Source organism: Bos indicus x Bos taurus, chromosome 20, assembly GCF_003369695.1.
Source record: "Bos indicus x Bos taurus breed Angus x Brahman F1 hybrid chromosome 20, Bos_hybrid_MaternalHap_v2.0, whole genome shotgun sequence".
NCBI classification, from domain to species: domain Eukaryota; kingdom Metazoa; phylum Chordata; class Mammalia; order Artiodactyla; family Bovidae; genus Bos; species Bos indicus x Bos taurus.
Window position 1 is genome coordinate 39,379,483 of NC_040095.1, and position 21,952 is coordinate 39,401,434.

General features: G+C 42.7%; 1 long non-coding RNA gene across 1 annotated transcript in view; it reads left to right on the top strand.

Annotated features, from left to right (window-relative positions):
* Positions 1 to 1,562: 1,562 nt before the first annotated feature.
* LOC113879184 overlaps positions 1,563 to 21,952 on the top strand; it is a 36,591-nt gene continuing 16,201 nt past the window's right edge. The window contains exon 1 of the long non-coding RNA XR_003507230.1: positions 1,563 to 1,696. This is a non-coding gene — a long non-coding RNA (uncharacterized LOC113879184). The remainder of the gene's footprint in view (positions 1,697 to 21,952) is intronic.

Genomic DNA, 21,952 nt, shown 5'->3' on the forward strand with positions numbered 1-21,952 from the left:
CATAGACGGCAGCCCACCAGGCTCCCCCGTCTCTGGGATTCTCCAGGCAAGAACACTGGAGTGGGTTGCCATTTCCTTCTCCAATGCATAAAAGTGAAAAGTGAAAGTGAAATCGCTCAGTTGTCTCGGACTCTTAGCGACCCCATGGACTGCAGCCCACCAGGCTCCTCCGTCCGTGGGATTTTCCAGGCAAGAGTACTGGGGTGAGGTGCCATTGCCTTCTCCTTGAGAGTGAGTTAGTGCTTCTCAAATAGTTTTGGGGAAAACTTTGAGGGTGAGACAGATGATTACCATCAGTGCACACAGTTTATTTAGCTGTGCTATGAAGTCACAGAACTCTCTTTCTCTTTGGGAATTCTCAGAACTATTAACAGGCTATATTGCTCCAACTAAGGAGAGAGATTTAGTCTTCAGTTTCTCAAAATTATTTGACAAGTTGGGACTTTCCTGGTGATTGAGAATCCACCCTGAAATGCAGGAGACATGAGTTCAGTCCCTGATCAGGGAACTAAGTTCCCACATGCCACAGAGAAACTAAGTCTGAGTGCCATAGCTACTGAGCCTGCACACTCTGGAGCCCCTGCACCCTAATGAAAGATCCCATATGATGCAATGAAGATCTCACATGTCTGAATTAAGATCCGATGCAGCCAAATAAATGAATATTTTAAAAATAATTTTACCAGCAAAACCATGCATACCTTTTTCCATTAGGAATACCTTTTAAAATTTCTATGGTGGTAAACATAAGGTTTTGCATTTGATTTTTCGTATGTTTATTAGATCATCTCTTAAGTGAGAACACTGAGAGCAGTAACCCAAGGTATTAAAATAGAGAATATTTGATGGAAGGGGTAGTTTGTGATGAGGTAGGAGCTGGTAAGTTACCAGGCCTGCCTGACTCTGGGAAAACCTGGGACTCTTGAGAGCTGGGGAGGGGCTCTATGGGCCCAGACTGGAAGCGTCGGGGGAAGAAAAGGCCCAGGAGCAGTGATTTCCTTATACTGTTTCATTTACTTCACTCAACAACTTTCTGAAGAAGACAGTACTGTCGTCATGCTTTCAGGAGGGAAATGGAGGCTGAAAGGCGTTATGTTAGTTGCTTGTGGTTACACAGTTTGTCAGTGGTGGAATCAGGATTCACATTCAAGTCAGCCTGCTCTAAAGCCCATTTTCCATCCAGAGTAAGATCCAAATGGTTCAAGAAATGGAAAGGTGAAAAAGACAAGCCTTGCTCACCATATGAATATGCAGCTATAATTGCTCAGATAAAACTGTTGTGGTCATTGAAGATCATAGTCAAATTCAGAAAATATGGGCCTCCAAGTTTCTCTTTGGAAAAAAAAAAAATCCTCTTACTCTGGCATGTGTAGTTTAGACCCAGGGAAAGTTGCAAGGGATCTGGGTGGAATTGGGCTCCATAAAAACCACCACCTTTGTGGTTAAAGATTTATTAAGTGATCACGTTGTGCTGGGCATATAAACAGACTTGACCCTTGCCCTTAGGGAGCCCAGAGTAAATAGGCAAGATTTACAGCCAGAGTGCTTCACAGCAGACTAGACATGTTAAAAACATACACGTTCCAGGATCTACCCAGCACAGCTGAAAAATATGACCTGGAAGAAATCCTGAGATGCAGGAAGTTGGAATTTGTCCACCTGATCTTTGCAGTCTCATCTCCCTGTGAGAGTTAAGGTAAATTACTTTTGCTAGCTGAATGAGTTAAGGTAAATTCCTTAACTTCTCTAAGCCCCAGCTTCCTTTTCCAACAAATGAGGATGATCATACTTGCCTCATAGGATTAAGTGTGTGTGCTGTGCTTGCATGCTCAGTTGATCAGTCATGTCCAAGTTTTTGCGACCCCATGGACTGTAGCTCGCCAGGCGCCTCTGTCCAGGCAAGAATACTGCAGTGGGTTGCCATTTCCTCCTCCAGGGGATCTTCCCGACCCAGGGATCAAACCTGCGGTTCCTGCATTGGCAGCAGGATTCTTTACCACTGTGCCACCTAGGAAGCTCAGGATTAACATGAAGTGTTAATTAAATAATATGAGCAAAATGCCAGGCACACAGTAGATGCTAAATAAATGATAGCTATGGTTTTTAAAGTTTCCCATTTGTCCATGGGATAATATTCAAGCTCTGCTCCCTGGTACTTAAGACTTTCCATAATTTAGCACCTACTTAGCTCTCCAGCGTTTGCCTTGGCTCCCTTCCATTCACTATCCAGCCAACATCCAGGGGCATTCATTTCCTGATGACTGTCAAAGTCTTCCCTGCTTTTGAGGTTTAGCACAATTCTCAGAGTATGAGAGTATGTCTATGGAATCTTGAGAAGGCGCGGGTCTCTGAGGCACTTTCAGAGGGTCTTGAGGTCAAAATTATCATCATAATAATACTAAGATGGGAATTCCTTGGCAGTCCAAGGGTTAGGACCCAGCACTTTCACTGTTGTGAACCAGGTTCAATCCCTGGTCAGGGTATTAAGATCCCACAAGATGTGCAATGCTGCCAAGAAATAATAACGCTCATAATAATGCTAAGATGTTGTTTGGTTTCTTTTTTCACTTTTAACATTTGTACCAAATGTGCAAAAGCACTGGTGGGTAATGGTAATCTATTTATTGGTAATCCATTAATCCATTATAGGTAATCCTATAATTGGGTGGTAATCCACCACCCAGTTACAAGGAGGAAAATACCAGTTTCACATACGATTGTGCTTAAAGAAACAAAAAAATATTAATTCTATTAAATATTGCCCTTTGAGCACACATCCTTTTAATATTCTGTGTGATGAAGTGGAAAAGCACTTCTGCTGTATGTGAACAGTCAATGGTTGTCTAGAGTACAAGTATTTGTGCAACTGAATTGTGAGTTGAACTGCTACTTTTTTTTCCTGGAATATCAGTTTATCTGATAGAATAACTTATAAACAAACTGTACTCATTCAAGTTTGCATATTTGGCGAACCTTTTCTCAAAAATAAACTGAATCTGTCACTTCGAGGAAAACAACTAAGCCTTGTTGCCAAATGATAAAATTGGGGCTTTCCAGCAAAATTAGACTTTTGGAAAACTTGTATACAACTGTGAGCTTGACAGATTCTCAGTAATTGAAGCCTTTTTGATGAGCTCCATGGTAATATTAAAAAATGTGATTCTTTTATTATTGTGTAACAAAACATGTCAACATTTTAAAGATCAAAATTTCTAAATGACCAGTGTATGAGGTTACAAAATCATGTGTGGGTAAAAGACACAGTGAAAATACATGCAATCCAATGGGTTTTAATGTAACAGAGAACAAAAGTTCATTGATACGCTTTCAGTTTCCACCTTGAAACTAACCTTTAAGAGATTACTTTTTGTTGAGATTTGTTGTCTCATCAAAGAAAAAAGATATTTATAATTATCTGAAAAAGGTTATGTATTCTCCCTTTTTCCAACTTCTTATCTGTGCAAGGCCGTGTTTTATTCATATACTTCAACCCAAACAACATGTGTCAACAGGCTGAATACAAAAGCAAATATAAGAACCCAGCTGTCTTCTGTTAAACCACTCATTAAAGAACTTTGCAAAATAGAATTTCCCACCAATTCTCCTTTTCTTTTAGAAAATAGTTATTTTTCAAAAAATATGTTATTTGTGTTAGCATGTAACTGGGTTTATTATTGTTATTTTTAAATGATTTGATAAACAATTAAAAAATATGTTTTAGTTTCTAGCTGGGTAAATATTTAATCCACACAAACAAAATTCTTCCGTGTCTTCGATCATTCTCAAGAGGATAAAGAAGGTCTTAAGTGAATCAGTGGCTTAGAGTAGAAGTCCTACCACCTTCAGGAAAACTGTCAAAACATTCAGTAGAGGTGGGCAAACTTTTTTGAATTCCTGTAGACTTTAAACTTGTACTACTCTTCTGTCACTTGGTGTTATCTTATTTTGTCATTCTCTGTTTTAAAATACATTTAAAAAAATCCACAGTAGGTCCTGCAATAGGCCCACAATAGGTCTGGCTTCTCACAAGCCAGAATCTGTCTTATTGCCTTTAGGGGAGGGTATGAGGGATAATCCGTGTATATGCCTATTGTTACATCCCTGATAGCTCAGTTGGTAAATAATCCACCTGCCATGCAGGAGACCCTGGTTTGTATTCCTGGGTCGGGAAGATCCCCTGAAGAAGGGAAAAGCTACCCACTCCAGTATTCTGGCCTGGAGAATTCCATGGACTATATAGTCCATGGGGTTGCAAAGAGTTGGACACGGCTGGGCCTAGGGACTTTCACTTTCACTTTCATACTTATTGTTGGTAGGATACAGTGAAGCATCCTAATTTACTAGCATCATTGTCTTGATGAGCTCTTGCAAATATGACTGAACCTCCCTAACCTAAAATACTGTTGGGGTAATAGTCTGATTCAGTGAAAAATCAGATTCCAAGCATATTTATGTGTTTTAATTACATATTTTATATTTTTGTTATTTGTCCTTAAGGTAAGACTAATGCATATTCATTGCAGAAAATTTTTAAATTACACAAGGTAAATAAAATAATTATCTGCAAAATAAATAATATCTAGTTGTTTTATAGCTTAGAAAAATTAGAAAGCACCTGCAATCTCATAATGTAGATATAAAGGATATCAATATTTTGATCTATCACCTTCAAAGATATGTATCATCCACATAAAATGAGAATTTTACAGAAAATTGGGATGTTACTTTATATAAAGTTTTGTACCTTTCATGGCCTTAATTGCTCTTTGAAAATGTTATTTTTAGTAGTGCTAATATGTTTCAATGATGCACATTTATGTTGTTTCTGGTTTATTTTTTTTAAACAATAAATAACACTGTGATGAATATCTTTAAAGAAACATTGATGATTTATTTGTACAGGATAGATTCCTAGAGATGGGATTACTATATCAACAGGAATTCTAAAATGCAGTTTGATTAAATTAAAATTATGTAACTTGAAAATGATGATTGCATTATGGCCAAAGTACGTCAAATAGAGCTTTCTGTTACGGATGGCCAGTTTCCTACACACTTCAGGTCTCTAGCACTTGGGTGCTCAGAGCTGTTTGCAGTGATGGTGTTATGGATTCAAGTTTGAAGAGATATAGGTATTGGGAAGTCGAGTACACAGAAACCAAACCTGGCTAATTTAAGCAGAAAGAAATGTGTTAAAATATTGGGTCACTTTCTGAATTTCTAGGGACATCAGAGAACTAGGCCACATGGCCAGGTAAGCCTCCCAACACAACAGATCTGGTCCCAAGAAGACTCCACTCCTTTCATCTTCCTGCCATGACTACCCCTAGAGTTCACCATTAAGGCTGACTCCAGCAGGACTAGAGTGGATGCCAGGCTCTGGCCTCCCAAGTCACAATCCAGCATGGATGCTGTGATTGTCAGAGCCTTGTACTTGTCCTCAGTCAGTCAAGCTGCAAGGGAGGCTGAGAAATCCTGACTCCAGCATTGGGGATCGGTGTCTGCTTTCCACCAGGACTTATCAAGAGGGGGCAGTCCTTGATCTTGAAGAACAGTTCAGATGCTGAGCTACCAAAAAAGAGGAACAAATGCTTATTATAGCCAGTAACAATGTTTGTCAAGCTCCTGGGAATCCAGGACCTATTCTAGGAGACGTGATACTGATATTATAATAAAACGTTTTGGAGATCAAGATTTTCCAAATGACCAGCATATGATGTTAAAAAATTACGTGTGTGTAAGAGATTCATTCAAAGTACATGTAGACCAACAAGTTTTAATACCACAGAGGACAAATATTCATTTCATCTTGATATACCTTTCTATTTATTACAGAACAGCAGCCAGGTCTAATTTGCCAGCATTATCTAGTGCCTAGAGCAGAGTGGGGGCTTTCCTGGTAGCTCACCCGGTGGAGAATCCATCTGCAATGAAGGAGATCCCGGTTCAATTCCTGGGTCAGGAAGGGATAGGCTACCTACTCCCAGTACTCTTTCTTGGGCTTCCCTGGTGGCTCAGATGGTAAAGAATCTGCCTGCAATTTGAGAGACCTGGGTTCAATCCCTGGGTTGGGAAGATCCCCTGGAAAAGGGCATGGCAACCCACTCCAGTATTCTTGCCTGGAGAATCCCAGTGACAGAGTAGCCTGGCAGGCTACAGTCCATGGGGTCACAAAGAGTCGGATATGACTGAGTGACTAATCACAGCACAGCACAGGGCAGAGTGGGTATGCAATAGACACTTCTTGAATGAATGAATTAATTAATATTAGACACTGCTTGGTGAAATGGATGCTATCCACTATTGAGAATGCTGACACTAAATTCCATTTCATTTCTATGGGTGCCATCACTGGAAGTGGAATATAGAACATCAGGTTGGAGACAAAGCAGTCTCCTGGTCTTCACCTTCCATCCCATCTTTTTTTTTTTTTTTTTCCGGGAGGGGGAGTATTAAAAAATAAACGGAGACATACTGACATTTTTAAGCATCTGTTTGAAAGTAAAAGTGAAAGTGTTAGACGTTCAGTCGCGTCCAGTTCTTTTTGACCCCATGGACAAAGCTTGTCAGGCTCCTCTGTCCATGGGATTCTCCAAAGCAAGAATACTAGAGTGGGTTGCCATGACTTTCCCCAGGGGATCTTCCCGACCAGGGATCAAACCTGGGTCCCCCACGTTGCAGGAAGATTCTTTACCATCTGAGCCATCAGGGAAATATTTATCTGAGTAAATGTCAGTTCCAATTGGCAGTACCAAACAGAAAGCAGTTAGTAGTTCTTCATCCAAGGGAGTTAGGGGCAAGATTTATTGAGAAGATTCAGCAAGCAAGTCAAAGAAAGGACTTGACTGGCTATAGCTTAAGCAGTGCCTTATTAGGGAAAGCCTAGTTGCTTAGCTGTGATTGGTTGTCCTTGGGTTTCATTTCATAACTTGAAGGCATTTATTGGCTTCCTTCTAGTTTGCTTGCATAGGCTGCTAAGTCATTGGAGTCTTCTTAGAATAATGGTCTTCTTGTTTAATTAACTTAATAGAAAAAATTATCCAGGCCACACTGTCTTCATCTTTTTAATTCCCCCAAAGGAAGTGAGCATTGGTTTATAAGCACATTCTCTCAAAAGATGAGAAACAATAATTTCCAGATTTAAAAACAAAAACAGAAACCATAGGTCTGAACATCTAGGGCACCTGGATGGAAACGTGAGACTTTTATGGAGGATGTTATTCAGGCAGAGAGGGTTACACATGCAAGCAAAAGGCATTATGGATCAATGTTTCTAGGCATATGATCCTTGTCCCCTCTTATACCACTCTGCTGCTGCCCATTCTTTGCAAATAAAAGAATTTTTAAAGTTGAGGAACTGTTTATGTAAATTTATAGATGGAAGAGAGGCGTTTGAAAAAGCTGATTCTGAGTGATTGCGATTTTCCAAGTCTGATTTCCATTGTTGGAAAAGGAGAGCACGGTAACAGATGATGTCATTATTGGAACCACAGAAGCACGAGGACGTAGAGGCTCTGCCTTGCCTCATTCCCGCCTTTGCCAAGCGCTGAAGTGGAACTGTGGAGATGGATGGCTTGGGATAATTTTTGGCAAGGCACCTGAATGTCAGAGCGTGTTTTCCAGAAGGCTATTCCCTTTAAAGACACCCAGGTCTCTATCATATTCTGTAATTCTTTTTTTTTCTTCTTCTTTGCCAAATAGATCACTTCAAGCTGCAGATATCCCAAGCACAAATTACAGTTCATTCTCACATCTGAGATGCCATATGCTAACTCCAGCAGTACTTGGAGTTAAAAAAGCAGCAAAGTCAAAAACTTCCTTCTTTGGCTCACTATGACGCCCACTAAGTCTCACCCAGCAGGACTGTTTAGGATGGAGAACAGCTTGCCTAATACAGTCTCATCTCCAACCCCATATGGAGTTGACATTTTCTCACAGTGGGCCATTCTCTCACTACTCTGCAGACATTAACCACTCTGCCTTCCCACAGATTTTTCAAGTAATTAGCTGCTTGCTGCCAGCAAACCCAGCCACTTTTGAGGTACAACACAAGTCATCCTCCAGTCAATCTCATAGTTTTTGAATTGCCGCCAGTTTCCCTTCTCCTGAGAGCTGACAGATGGGTCCTGTCTCTTTCTGTGGATGGAGATGTAGATGCTTGGAGCTCAGAGCTAAAATCCAGCAAGTGATAGAGTTGGACAAGTTCTTCCAGGTCTATTCCAGTCCTCCTCTTCCCAGTATCCCCTGAGATACTGGCACACAGCCCCAGCCATACAGAGTGTGTAGTAGTAGGTCTTAATAACTGCTTATGTTGCTAGGGCTGAATGCATTTAAATACAAAGTGACAGCGGAATGCTTAGCATGTGGCAAGCACCGTCCTTATTAGCACCTGGAATGTCTGATACCAGTTGGTTCTCATAGCAAAGAGAGGAGGAAGGTACAACTACCATTCCTGTTTAGAGAAGGGGAAACTGAGGCACCAGCTGGTTTAACCAACTTGCCCAAGTTTGCATTAGTAAGAGTGAGAGCTAGGGGATTCCCCGGTGGCTCAGCTGGTAAAGAATCCACCTACGATGCAGGAGAGCCAGGTTCGATTCCTGGGTCAGGGAAGAACCCCTGGAGAAAGGAATGGCAACCAAATCCTGTATTCTTGCCTGGAGAATCCCATGGACAGAGGAACCTGGCAGGTGACTTGGAGTCACAAAGAGTCGGACATGCCTGAGTGACTGACACTTTCACTTTTCAGAGCTATGGGATGAGCTCTGGCTGTCCTACTTCTAAGCTCATGTTCCTCAGAGTGATCATGACAACAAAATTAATAAAACAGCAAATGCTGTACAACCAGGCAATAGTCTGAGGATTCTATGCAAATCAGCTCCTATAATTTTCAGAATAGGAGGAAAGTAGACATATGATCCCACTTTTTACACAGGAGTAAGCTGAAACACAGAGACATTAAGGAGCTTGCTCAAGGTCACACAGCTCTTAACGGGCAGAGCTGGAATTTGAATCTAGGCTTCAGAGTGCATGCATGCTAAGTTGACTCAGTCATGTAGGATTCTTGCAATCCTGTAGCCCGCCAGGCTCCTCTGCCCCTGGGATTCTCCAGGCAAGAATACTGGAGTGGGTTGCCATACCCTCCTCCAGGGGATCTTACTAACCCAGGAAAGGAACCTGCTTCTCTTGTGTCTCCTGCATGGGCAGGTGGTTTTGTTTTGTTTTGTTTTGTTTTTTTTGACCACTAATGCTGCCTGGGAAGCCCAGGCTTCAGAGTATGTGCTCTTAATCTCATGCTGTTTGGGGAGCACTTTCCTGGATTTTGCTGCAGATTATGATAAAGCTGCATCCCCTTGCTCAAGGCAGGGAGGAGAAGGCAGTTTCCTCTCGGGGGTCCTTTCAATCTGATTCCACGCCCTGTGGTTCTGGGAAGCGCTACCAGCACCTGCATGGACATTTCCGTTCCTCCCACGCACAGATGGCTCTCATGGGTGGTCCAAATAGTCTAAATTGCTTCCTGCATGTTTCTGAGAAAGCAAGGAAAGTGTGGTTTGTCTTTGAATGGAGGCACTTCCATAGGGAAGGAACAATGGCCCCAAGTCCTAGGTTCTGCTGGGGACAGTGGATGGGTCCCAGAGTATCTGAGTGGTTGGTGTTGTCTTGCCCAGCACACCTCCGCTCTTATAGTCTAGCACTGCTCTCACTGATGACTGCATAGCTGGCTCAAGCAGAGCCCTCCCCAGGGATTGTCCTTGCTGTAGCTGATAGAAAAGAGGCTCATTTTTGTCACTCAGTGCCCAAAGCTGTTGGTGGTGGCCAGGGGACCACACTCCTTGCATTTGGGTAGAAGAGAAAGATGCTGACAACAGAGAAGTGATGGGGAAATTGGGCCCAGCCTTCAGTCTCCTCGAGACACTTTCCTGCCCTTCCCACTTGCAGGAGACAATAACTCGATCTTATTTTGAGTTCTGTGAAGTTGGGTTTGCAACTGGCAACTAATCGGAAACCATCTCCAAGGACTGTATTTCTGAATCTTTGTAAAGGTGCTGTGGCTTTGAATTCTGTGGCTCTTTCCACCTGAATTTGAGCTCACTGGTGTGCATTACTTTGAGGACAGCTCTGCAGTGATGTCCCATTTGCCTTTTACTAGGTGTACTGGCTTCCAAGTATCACTTTGCCAAAAAGAGTCAGTGTAGTCAAAGCTCTGGTTTTTCCAGTAGTCATGAACAGATGTGAGAGTTGGACCATAAAGAAGGCTGAGCACCAAAGAGTTGATGCTTTTGAAATGTGGTGTTGGAGAAGACTCTTGAGAGTCCCTTGGACAGCAAGGAGATCAAACCAGTCAATCCTAAAGGAAATCAACCCTGAACACTCATAGAAAGGACTGATGCTAAGGCTGAAACTCCAATACTTTGGCCACATGATGTGAAGAGCTGATTCATTGGAAATGACCCTGATGTTGGGAAAGACTGAGGGAAAGAGAAGAAGGGGGTGACAGAGGATGAAGTAGTTAGATGGCATCATTAACTCAACGGACATGAGTTTGAGCAAACTTCAGGAGATGGTGAAGGACAGGGAAGCCTGGCATGCTGTAGTCCATGGAGGGTCACAAAGAATTGGACATGACTTAGCAACAGAACAAGTAACTTCATAGGGCTGCTGTAATAAGGTATCACGAACTGAGTGGCTTAAACAACAGAAATTTATTGTCTCACAGCTCTGGAGGCTAGATGTCCAGATCAAGGTCACTAGAATTGGTTCCCTCTGATACTATGTAGGAGAATCTGTTCCAGGCTTTCTTCCTAGCTTTTGGTGGTTTGCCAGCAATTTTTGGTGTTTCTTAGCTTATACCGGAGAAGGCAATGGCACCCCATTCCAGTACTCTTGCATGGAAAATCCCATGGATGGAGGAGCCTGGTAGGCTGCAGTCCATGGGGTTGCTAAGAGTTGGACACGACTGAGCGACTTCACTTTTACTTTTCACTTTTCTGCATTGGAGAAGGAAATGGCAACCCACTCCAGTGTTCTTGCCTGGAGAATCCCAGGGACGGAGGAGCCTGGTGGGCTGCCGTCTATGGGGTTGCCCAGAGTCGGATATGACTGAAGCGACTTAGCAGCAGCAGCAGTAGCAGCTTATACATCATTGCCTTGGTCTCTGCTTTCATCCTTATGTAGCATTGTCTCTACATGTGTGTGTGTCTCTATCCAAATTTCCCCCTTTTTATAAGGACAATGGTCATATTGGATTAGGGCTCATCTTTAATGACCTCATGTTATGACCAACTAATTGGATCTGCAACTATTTTCTTTTCAAATAGGGTCTCATTCTGAAGTATTGGGCATTAGGACTTTAATATAGGAATTCTGGGTCAGGGGGACACAAATCAACCCATACCACCATCAAGCAGGGGAAATAAAGAACAAGATGCTGTCTTCTCTTCACCCAGATGAAGGTTTTGGGGAGTAGACAGAGGGCACTGACTCTGAATTTGAATGTCACTTTTATGAGTTAACCTTTCTGGGTTTGACAAATAAGCAGAGTGGGCTGGATTGATGGTTTTAAAATCTCGTTCCACAGAGCCACTGGGACTTGTTTGGGTTGGCAGTTATGTTGGCAGATTTTGGACCCCTTCTCCTCACTTCACCCAGTGATGTGCCAGCGGGGGCGGGGGTGGGGTGGGAGGAGGGGCATCCACCTTGGCAGATGGGAGTATTTAATTGCTGAAAAAGTGAAAGTGAAAGTTGTTCACTGCTGTCCGACTCTTTGCGATCCCATGGATTGAACAGTCCATGGAATTCTCTAGGCCAGAATACTGGAGTGGGTAGCCTTTCCCTTCTCCAGGGGATCTTCCCAACCAAGGGATAGAACCCACGTCTCCTGTATTGTAGGCAGATTCTTTACCAGCTGAGCCACAAGGGAAGCCCTTAATTGCTGATGTTATATAGAATTGTCAGTGCACAGCAATAACACAAAGCAGTTGTTCAGTTGCTAAGTCATGTCCGACTCTTCGCAACCCCATGGACTGCAGCACGCCAGGCTTTCCTGTCTTTCTTATCTCCTGGAGTTTGCTCAAACTCAAGTCCACTGAGTTAGTGATGCCATCCAACCCTCTTGTCTCTGTCGTCCCCTTCTCATCCTGCCTTCAATCTTTCCCAGCATCAAGGTCTTTTCTAAATGAGTCAATTTTTCCCATCAGGTGGCCAAAGTATTGAAGCTTCAGCATCAGTCCTTCCAATGAATATTCAAGGTTGATTTCATTTAAAATGGACTGGTTTGAAGCAGACCAGCTATTAATTGGTTTTATTGTTCTTTTGCAATTCTCTACAAATAATGCACTCCCCTCTCACCTGTCCCCTAGGTGGATAATTCAGACAGGCTGATCCCACCAGTTCCCATCTTTGTATGCACTGCTTTCTTAAAGTGATTCTGGACTTATCTGTTTTATGGGTACAGATTCCAGGAAAATTTTTGTTTGAATAAAGCGCTCTGCTAAAAAAAAAAAAAAAAAGTTTGAGTCCAGAAAACAGCTAAAGGATTTCTTGATTTCCTTCCAGTTCTAAGATCCCGTGTGTCTCTATTAAAATTAGTCTCAGGCTTCTGTGATGGTCTGGTGAATAAGAATCTGCCTGTGTCTGGAGTAGTAACAGCTTTTGTCAACCAGTGGAGATACCAACTGGCATGTATCCTGGAGTCCTGGGCAGCTGCAGTTCCAAACCTAGTTGGTTACAGGCTAGTGGTCTCCACTTGACACCCCTTTCCCCAAAGCCACCCTCCCCAACACTCGACTGCAGTCATAACCCCCTTTACTCTTCACCCACTAGAATTCTGATGCTGACCCTGTCTGCAGGGTGGAACTACCGCCTGCTAAGATTCTCTCACCTACTGTTGTTTTCATTTTAGAAAAGAGACATGACTATTTTGATAGGTAATAATAATTGCTAATGCTTATTAAGGACTTACTCCGTGCCAGGCACTGGTCCAAGTGCTTTACTTGGAGGTGCTTTACTGGAAGAGGGCAAGGGCAACCCACTCCTCTGTTCTTGCCAGGAGAATTTCATGGACAGGGAGCAGGCTACAGTCCATGGGGTCACAAAGAGCTGGACACAACTGAGCAATTAGACACGAACGAATAGACACGACTGTCTATTTCTCCTAACCATCCTATGAGGCAGGTGCCCCGTGGGCCCGTGGGGAAGCAGGCACAGAGAGGTTAAGTCATCCTTAGTTGAGGATGTGGCACAACTAGGATCTGGATCCAGACAGCCTGGCTGTCAACCACCACGGGACGACAGGTGGTTATACAAGTGCCGTTGGAAGGCAGGTATTTGGACTGCATCCCTTTTCTTGCCGTTGAAGCGAACCTGAGAGAGCTAGAAAGAGAGCATGATTACATTCAGAAAGCAGCAGAGGAGTGTATGACTAGGAGTCTAGAACAGAACCACTGTTTATCCCACTGGTCCTTTAGAGAGCAGGAGAGGAAGCCAGAGTGCCAGTGATGCTGTTTTCTGTCCCTGCAATGTGGGGTGAAGGTGCCTCCCTCCATCCCCTCCTGCCTTTGTTGGGGAAGAGGAATTTCCCTTCTTTCTCTCCCATGGCAGGGAGGTGGGGCACAAGCCCAGAAACAAGAGAAAGGATGTCATCTGTGAAGTGGGGGTTTCCAGGCTGAGATTCATCAGTGGACAGAGAAAACAATTGTTTTGAGAAAAAAAAATAGTGCTTGCTCTAACTTTAGGGTCTGTGTGTGTGTTAGTCGCTCAGTTGTGTCCAACTCTTTGTGACCCTGTGGACTGTAGCCTGCTACCTGTCCATGAAATTCTCCTGGTGAGAACACTGGAGTGGGTTGCCTGTGCCCTCTTCCAGGGTATCTTCCTGGCTCAGGAGTTGAAACTGGGTCTCCAGCACTGCAGGCAGATTCTTTACCATCTGAACCACAGGGAATGCAGGAGATGCAGGAGACCCGGGTTCAATTCCTGGGTTGGGAAGATCCCCTGGAGAAGGAAATGGCAACCCACTCCAGTATTCTTGCCTGGAGAATCCCATGGACAGAGGAGCCTAGCGGGGTACAGGCCATGGGGTTGCAAAGAGTTGGACACGACTGAGAGCATGCACTCAACTTTAGGGTCTGCCTACATTTAATCTCTACTCCTTTGACTCTGCCACATTCAAGGCCTATATTGCATTAACTTTATAACCCATTTCCTCACTTCCAAAGATTCACCTCTTTAATTCATTTTCTGTGCTGTTGCCTATATTTTGTGTCCAAAAATACAAATCTGATTGTTTCCCTTCATACACTAAACCTTACATTGTTTTCCTCCTTGACTAGGGAACATTCCTGAAATCCACCTCTCTTCCCAGCTGTACAGGCATGTCCTGACCATCTTGAGTCCTGTCTTCACTTTCCTGCCCCTTCAAACCCTCCTCATCCTTTATGACCTTGACCATAGGCTACTGTTGCGTATAGAGCCTCTTGGGATGCCCCCAGTAGAACACTCTTCCTTCCCCAGCTCCTTTCTGCTGTATCTTTCTTTCCATGGCTCTACATCTGACAAGAGCAGCATCCATAAGCCCCCAGGAGGTTTTGGAGACCACACTGAATTCATATTACAATGAGAAGCTTACAGCTTTTGAACACCTGGACTCAGATATATGATTAAAAAAAAAAATCTCTTTCCTTCTTACTTTGGTCCAGATGCTCATTCATCATTTTCTCCCCATCATCCATGGGTTCCATGACAGAGACACAGGAGAGGTGGGTTCCATTCCTGGGTGAGGAAGACCCCTGAAGAAGGAAATGGCAACCCATCTCCAGTATTCTTGTCTGGAAAATCCCGACAGAGAAGCCTGGCAGGTTACAGTCCATGGGGTTGCAAAGAGTCTATAGATGTCATTTTAGAAACAGCAATCTGTTGTCTAGCAACATTTGATTATGTGTAGCTAAACATGCGACAATGTGATCAGGTTCTCAGAAGATTTTCAGTTCTTTTGTGGCATTTAATTATGACCACATGGATACAGGTTCAACTTGAGGGTAGGCTGATTTTTTTCCTGGAAATGAGAGCTAAAAATCTACGGTTATTTATTGATTTTTTTTAAAGGATACAATCTCAAAAATTTTACAAGTTGGTAAAACAAACCAAAACACTGCAATTACCAAACCCCAGTCTGTTTTCCTTAGAAAAGCCCAGACACTTCAATGTAATTGGAGAGTTTTGTTTTGTTTGATCAAATACTGTGGTTAATTCACCAGCTGCTTCCCTGGAGTTCATGAAAATTGACCACGTAATTCCCACACTACCCATCCCTCCTCCAAATTTACTTTTCTTTTAAATGTAATTTATATTCCCTCTTTCTTCTAAGAGTGGCTAACTGTGTATGATAGCTTTCTTAAGTGGTATGAAGGGAAAAGCTAATGTACATTGTTGTTCTATCTGGTTCAGAGGATTTCTGATGATCTCATTGGGGTAGAGGTGAAGTGGCATCATTAGAATGTGTTTTACACGGGTCATTTATATAACTAGAGTAATAAGTTATTTTCATCGTGGAAAATATAAAAAAGAGAAATAGCCTTTACCCTGCCAAAACAAAAACAAGGAGAAACAGAAGTCATAGGATTAGAAAGCACTGTTGCTTTCCTTTGCCAGTAAAAGGGGCAGTGATACACACAGTTGAAATCTGGACAATGAGGTCAGTATAAATCTGCCCAGTGATATTGATGCTGATAATTATATCAGGAGAGTATGCTGCACACACCTCGTAGGGCTCCCTGGACTCATCAAATGACATAACCAACTTTGATTTTGATAAGGGTTATTGACTAGAAACCACTTCAGTATTCTTGCCTTGAGAATACCATGAACAGTATGAAAAGGCAAAAAGATAGGACCCTGAAAGATGAATTCTCCAGGCCGGTAGGTGCCCAATATGCTACTGGAGATTAGTGGAGCAATAACTCCAGAAAGAATAAAGGGATGGAGCCAAAACAAAAACAACACCCAGTTGTGGATGTGACTGGTGACGGAAGTAAAGTCCAATGCTGTAAAGAGCAATACTGCATAGGAACCTGGAATGTTAGGTCCATGAATCAAGGCAAATTGGAAGTGGTCAAACAAGAGATGGCAGGAGCAAACTTCCACATTTTAGGAATCAGCAAACTAAAATGGACTGGAATGGGTGAATTTAACTCAGATGACCATTACGTCTACTACTGTAGGCAGGAATCCCTTAGAAGAAATGGAGTAGCCATCGTAGTCAACAAAACAGTCCAAAATGCAGTGCTTGGATGCAATCTCAAAAATGACAGAATGATCTCTGTTCGTTTCCAAGGCAAACCATTCAATATCACAGTAATCCAAGTCTATGCCCCAACCAGTAATTCTGAAGAAGCTGAAGTTGAATGGTTCTGTGAAGACCTACAAGACCTTTTAGAACTAACACCCTGAAAAGATGTCCTTTTCATTACAGGGGACTGGAATGCAAAAGTAGGAAGTCAAGAAATACCTGGAGTAACAGGCAAATTTGGCCTTGGAATGCAGAATGAATCAGGGCAAAGACTAATAGAGTTTTGCCAAGAGACTGCACTGGTCTTAGCAAACACCCTCTTCCAACAACACAAGAGAAGACTCTACATATGGACATCACCAGATGGTCAACACCAAAATCAGATTGATTATATTCTTTGCAGCCAAAGATGGAGAAGCTCTATACAGTCAGCAAAAACAAGACGGGGAACTGACTGTGGCTCAGATCATGAACTCCTTAATTGTCAAATTCAGACTTTAATTGAAGAAAGTAGAGAAAACCACTAGACCATTCAGGTATGACCTAAATCAAATCCCTTATGATGATACAGTAGAAGTGACAAATAGATTCAAGGGATTAGATCTGATAGACAGAGTGCCTGAAGAACTATGGACAGAGGTTCGTGACATTGTACAGGAAGCTGTGATCAAGACCATCCCTAAGAAAAAGAAGTGCAAAAAGGCAAAATGGTTGTCTGAGGAGGCCTTACAAATAGCTGTGAAAAAAAGAGAAGCTAAAGGCAAAGGAGAAAAGGAAAGATATACCCATTTGAATGCAGAGTTCCAAAGAACAGCAAGGAGAGTTAAGAAAGCCTTTCTCAGTGATCAACGCAAAGAAATAGAGAAAAACAATAGAATGGGAAAGACTAGAGATCTCTTCAAGAAAATTAGAGATACCAAGGGAACACTTCACGCAAAGATGGGCACAATAAAGGACAGAAATGGCATGGACCTTACAGAAAGAGAAGATATTAAGAAGAGGTAGCAAGAATACACAGAAGAGCTATACAAAAAGATCTTCATTACCCAGATAATCATGATGGTGTGATCACTCACCTAGAGCCAGACATCCTGGAATGTGAAGTCAAGTGGGCCTTAGAAAGCATCACTATGAACAAAGCTAGTGGAGGTGATGGAATCCCAGTTGAGCTATTTCAAATCCTAAAATATCATGCTGTGAAAGTGCTGCACTCAATATGCCAGCAAATTTGGAAAACTCAGCAGTGGCCACAGGACTGGAAAAGGTCAGTTTTCATTCCAGTCCCAAAGAAAGGCAATGCCAAAGAATGCTCAAGCTACCACACAATTGCACCGATTTCACACGCTAGCAAAGTAATGCTCAAAATTCTCCAAGCGAGGCTTCAACAATACATGAACCGTGAACTTCCAGATGTTCAAGCTGGATTTAGAAGAGGCAGAGGAATCAGAGATCAAATTGTTAACATCCACTGGATCATCAAAAAAGCAAAAGAGTTCCAGAAAAACATCTATTTCTGCTTTATTGACTATGCCAAAGCCTTTGACTGTGTGAACCACAACAAACTGTGGAAAATTCTTCAAGAGATGGGAATACCAGACCACTTGACCTCCTGCAGAGAAATTGATATCCAGATCAAGAAGCAACAGTTAGAACTGGACATGAAACAACAGACTGGTTCCAAATCAGGAAACGAGTACATCAAGGCTATATATTGTCACCCTGCATATTTAACTTATTTGCAGAGTACATCATGAGAAATGCTGGGCTGGAGGAAGCACAAGCTGGAATCAAGATTGCTGGGAGAAATATCAATAACTTCAGATATGCAGATGACACCACACTTATGGCAGAAAGCGAAGAAGAACTAAAGAGCTTCTTGATGAAAGTGAAAGAGGAGAGTGAAAGTGTTGGCTTAAAGCTTAACATTCAGAAAACTAAGATCATGGCATCTGGTCCCATCACTTCATGGCAAATAGATGGGGAAGCAATGGAAACAGTGACAGGCTATTTTTTGGGGCTCCAAAATCACTGCAGATGGTGACTGCAGCCATGAAATTAAAAGACGCTTGTTCCTTGGCAGAAAAGTTATGACCAATCTAGACAGCATATTAAAAAGCAGAGACATTACTTTGCCAACAAAGGTCCATCTAGTTAAAGCTATGGTTTTTCCAGTCGTCGAGTACGAATATGAGTTGGACTGTGAAGAAAGCTGAGCGCCAAAGAATTGATGCTTTTGAACTGTGATGTTGGAGAAGACTCTTGAGAGTCCCTTGGACTGCAAGGAGATCAAACAGTTCATCCTAAAGGAAATAGTCCTGAATATTTGTTGGAAGGACTGATGCTGAAGCTGAAGCTCCAATACTCAGGCCACCTGATGCGAAGAACTGACTCATTTGAAAAGACCCTAATGCTGGGAAAGATTGAAGGCAGGAGAAAAGGGGATGACAGAGGATGAGATGGTTGGATGGCATCATGGACTCAGTGGACATGAGTCTGAGTAAGCTCTGGGAGTTGGTGATGGACAGGGAAGCCTGGTGTGTGGCAGTCCATGGGGTCGCAAAGAGTCGAACTGGACTGAGCAACTGACCTGAACTCAACTGACTAGAAACCTACTGGGTTATTAAGGGCAATTAAAATGTGAATAGAGCTTTTTAAAAAAATAAATAAAATATCAATCTCATTTCAGAAGTACATCAGAATTTCTTTGGCTGCTCTGGGTCTTAGTTGCAGTATGCACAATCTTTAGTTGTGGCATATGGGATCTAGTTCCCTGACCAGGGCTGGAACTGGCCCTACTGCATTGGTAGCATGGAATCTTAGCCAGGGAAGTCCCAGGAGAACATAAGAATTTCACTTTTGCACCTCTCTCTTGCCCACTTGAGTTTTAGCCCCTAAGAAAGATGGCATGCCTGACACTAGGGTTTTATGCCTTGACTAATCTGTTTTAAGCCTACCATGCATTTCAAGCCTAGAAAGCTAAAACTCTGTATGTCCCCACACACATTAAGTCTCATTTCAGTAGGACTCCTTTCATTGAATCCCTCCATAGCCATCCCCCTTCTCCCTCTTGTCTGCTCTTCTCTGACTAAATCAACTCCTTTGTCCTCTGGGCTCTCACTTGAAAAAGAATACCCTCTTTCACAGGACTTGTTACCTGGTATTGTTATTTCTTCTTGGTTTGTGCTTTAACACCCTCAGGCCAGTGTACAGAGGACTTGCAACAGTTGGTTGTGTTTTTTGTATCTGTCTCCATTCCTAGACCATGAATCCCCAGAGGAGAACTCATCCTGTGCACCCCTCTGTCACCACCACCGCTGACACATATGCATCGCTCTGTGGTCACATCATCTTATAAAGGATTAATGAATGAATTTGTGAGTGTCTGGGGAAAATATTCTCTAACATTAATCACCCCCAATAGGCTGACTCTATCTGGACCAGTCTATGGCTGATCACTGCTTTCAGTCCCCAAAGAATAAAGTGATCTGCTCCAGACTTCCGCAGGCCACTTTCTAAGCCCTGCTGCTGTGCTCAGGGAAGGTAATATGAATGGCCCTGTTTTAGGTTGCCAGGGCTACCATAACAAAGACCACCAACTGGGTGGCTTAAATGATAGATATTTATGTTCCTGCAGTTCTGGAGGCTGAAAGTCTCAGAACAAGGTGTGGGCAGGTTTTGCTTCTCCTGGGAACTCTTCTTGGCTTGCGGGTGGTTGTCCCCTCACAGCTCTCTTGTGGCCTTTTCTCCTTCTGTGCATCCCTAGTGTCACCACCTCATCTCAGGACACCGGTTGTATTGGATTGGGGCCCCACCCTGAAGGCCTCATGTTAACTCAATCATCTCTTTGTAGGTCCTATTTCTTTCTGGAATGGGGGTTGGGACTTGAACATGTGACTCTTGGGGAACACAATTCAGTCCTTACCAGGCTCTAGCACAGGTTCTCTAGTTTACTACCAACAGGTCCCACTGCCAAATAAACAGAGAGAGAGCTATAGTCTTTGGAAGCAGTCTGAGGCCTGTTGAGGGAACTTCTGGGGGGCTCACAATTCATGTGCTGAGATTCACTAATACAGAGGCCCAGGAACCTTATGGGGTGGGGGGCAGTGAGAATATAAACTGCGGTGGTGGGTGGGACTGCTGGGAGGGAGACCTTCTTGGGATAAAGATGTGCCGAGAAAACTTTGTGCTTCGTGGGAAAACTGTGCATGGTTTTCTATAGCACGTGTTGGCAAACTTGCTGTCAAGAGCTAGATAAGAAGTATTTTCTCTCTCTCTGAGCGACTCAAAAATACCTTTGTAGCTGGAAAGTAGCCATAGGCAATGCCTAAATGAATGGATGTGGCCATGTTCCAATAAAGCTTTATTTACAAAAACAGGTGGCTGGTTGGATTGGGCCTGCAGGCCTTAAGTGCCCTGGTCTAGAGCACACCCTTCCTGATTTTGACTTTATATAGATTCTGAGCCTGTCATTTGAACAATTTTACAGCTCATAGACAAATGATAGCTATGCAAAACATCCTTGACCCTAAAGACATAAAGTTTTGACCCTGGGAAGTTCAACTGACTTCCTTCTCTGCCTCTGAAAGAAGGCAGTCTTGCCTGAATTTGCACATTTCTTTCAATATTCCTGATCTATAAAAATATCTACCCTTTGTATTCTCCAGTTCTCCTCCTTCATTAATAATGAGTTAAATAAAATCTTTAACATGCATTCATTTTTTATCTACAGGATGGTCATGATTTTGTCTTTTTTTAAAAAATTATCTTTTTAACAAATACTGCTGGGCACTGTTTGGAAAGGGCTTGGAAAATGCACTAAGATCATTGTGATTCTGCCTTCTGGAGCAATAGTCTTTAAACTTTTTTATTATATGCCTTTGTCAGCAAATATTTTTAACCACCTGCCTTGACATACAAATATAGTATACTATATTCAGTACTGTACATAGACTAACATGTATAAACATAAACAAAAATAAATAATTTGAAAAATAAAGAACTTGCAATAGTTTCTTTGCATATCCCAATGGATCTTCTTCCTAACACCTTTGGTTCTCTCTCTTCGCTATTTTTCTGGACAATAGTGAATCACAAATATTAACTAGTTGGGGAAAAAAAAAAGATCTGTGTTAACCCTAATAATACACAAACAAAGCACATTGTTGTTAAAACTAACTATAATTTCAGTTGTTTGGCTCAGGGGATGGTAGAATTCCTCCTGAAGAGGGAACTGCACCTTTGTCCTGGAAAATAGCTTGATGGAACTGATTGGTTATAAAAGGTGAGCTCAGGTGGTCATAGCTAGATGGAAGCAGGCTCCACATGAAGAGTCAAATTGCTTGTCTAACAAACATGAAGATTTCAGTATTGTCTACTAGAGCTGAGGAATCCTTGGCGGGCCAGCAGTAAAGAATCTGCCTGCAATACAGGAGACACGGGTTCAATCTCTGGGTCAGGAAGATCCCCTGGAGAAGGAAATGGCAACCCGTTCCAGTATTCTTGCCTGGAAAGTCCCACTGACAGAAGACCCTGGTGGGCTACAGTCCATAGGGTGGCAAGAGCTGGGAGTGGAAGCTGTTAGGACTTTGGCAGAGAAGATGGGAAGGGGTTCTACTCTAATGGGGAACATGGCAGAGGGTGAGGTCATGGCTTTGAGCGGATCACAGCCAGGGA